The 1,454-nt window shown below is 33.6% G+C and overlaps 1 non-coding gene across 1 annotated transcript; it reads left to right on the top strand.

The window, feature by feature from the left end:
• Positions 1–302: 302 nt before the first annotated feature.
• Positions 303–394, top strand: LOC123155110 (small nucleolar RNA SNORD96 family). Its single transcript, XR_006477226.1, has one exon. It is a non-coding gene; the product is annotated as a small nucleolar RNA SNORD96 family (small nucleolar RNA).
• Positions 395–1,454: the final 1,060 nt, after the last annotated feature.

Genomic DNA, 1,454 nt, shown 5'->3' with positions numbered 1-1,454 from the left:
TCGCCCCGACACCCCACCGCCCCGGTGCCCCGCCGACCCACTCCGATGAGCTCCCCCTGTTTTTCTTTCTTTTTTTACTGCTAGTAATTAGGTTTATTGTCAGTTTCTTTTTTTCTACTGCTGCTAATTAGGTTAGTCAGTACTGTTAGTTAGGTTAGTTTGATTTTCTAGGTTAGTTATGTTAGTTATCTTTAGACTAGGTTATTGTCATTCCTCTCATGTCTTCTTTTGTCAGATTTTGTTTTCTGTAGTAATTTAAGTTCTGTTTTGTTGACTTGTTTGTTTGAGTTTGTGTTTCTGTTTGTCCGGTGATGAAAAAACTGTTAATCATACCATCTTTAGAGACTGATTGGTCGATGTGCGTCCATGCTGTCATTCTACAATTCTGAGGACAAATTGAACATCTTAGCGTAATTTTCTGAGTACTTATGAACTTATGCTGTGACAATCTGTAATTCTGATGTCCACATTGGCTATGCTGTAATTTTGGAGACTGAATTTTATGGCGAAATGTTAATCGGGCTAGAATTTTTCAAATGGGCTATCCTTTTGGTGGATCTAGAGTTGCTTACTGCTACTTATTTGATCATAAGCATAATCCTATTTTCCTAGAAAGTAGTGTCTGACCGCTCAACCGTTCGTTATGAAACTCTTTAAATATTCTTATTTAAACTTTGGAATCTGTGTAACGTTTGTAGTTGATTTTTTTCCTAATAGGAGATTGTTGTCTATAGATCCCGGTGATGACTTGTGATGTTAAAAAGTAGTGGCCTGATTCATACATTAATGATATCTATATAATCACTCAGAGTGATGTGTCCGTCAACATATCCAACTTTTTTTATGTTTGTGTTTTTTTGGTGATATTTCTGTTATCTAGACACAAATGTTCATAAATTGTTTATTTGTTTTGATCTTTGTTGTTAATTCTTGGTTTAAAATCTTTCTCTATGAAGAGAATACAAAAAGATCTTTGTTGTTATCTGGACACTTTTGCTTTGATCTTTAGACTATGTTAGTTAGATTAATTAGTTTGTAGGTTAGTTAGGTTAATTCTGTTAACCAGTTCTAGTTTTAGTTTTACTAATTACTACTCCTAGAAAACAACCATGTAAATGATTAGGATTAGGATGCATATGCATATGCATCCCTTTTCTTTTGTTTCTTGAAAATCAGAAAAGAAAAAGAAAAGGCAGGTTTATTCATCATTTGTCAATTAGTTGGCTAATGGTTTCTAGAATTATTTGACCATGGGCATGGACAGGTAGCAACTAGGGAAGGTAGAATTTTGCATATAGGGTTTTTGATGGATTTGACCAATATTTTGAACATGACCGTGTGTTGAAACTCTTATATATGGACAATATATGTCCAATGAGCTTCCCTAATTTTTCTCAAATATTTTTGAAACACTAAAATAATTTTAACCTATTAAAGACAATTTCTGGCCTTAA

Source organism: Triticum aestivum, chromosome 7A, assembly GCF_018294505.1.
Source record: "Triticum aestivum cultivar Chinese Spring chromosome 7A, IWGSC CS RefSeq v2.1, whole genome shotgun sequence".
NCBI classification, from domain to species: domain Eukaryota; kingdom Viridiplantae; phylum Streptophyta; class Magnoliopsida; order Poales; family Poaceae; genus Triticum; species Triticum aestivum.
This window is presented reverse-complemented; position numbering and strand designations above follow the sequence as displayed.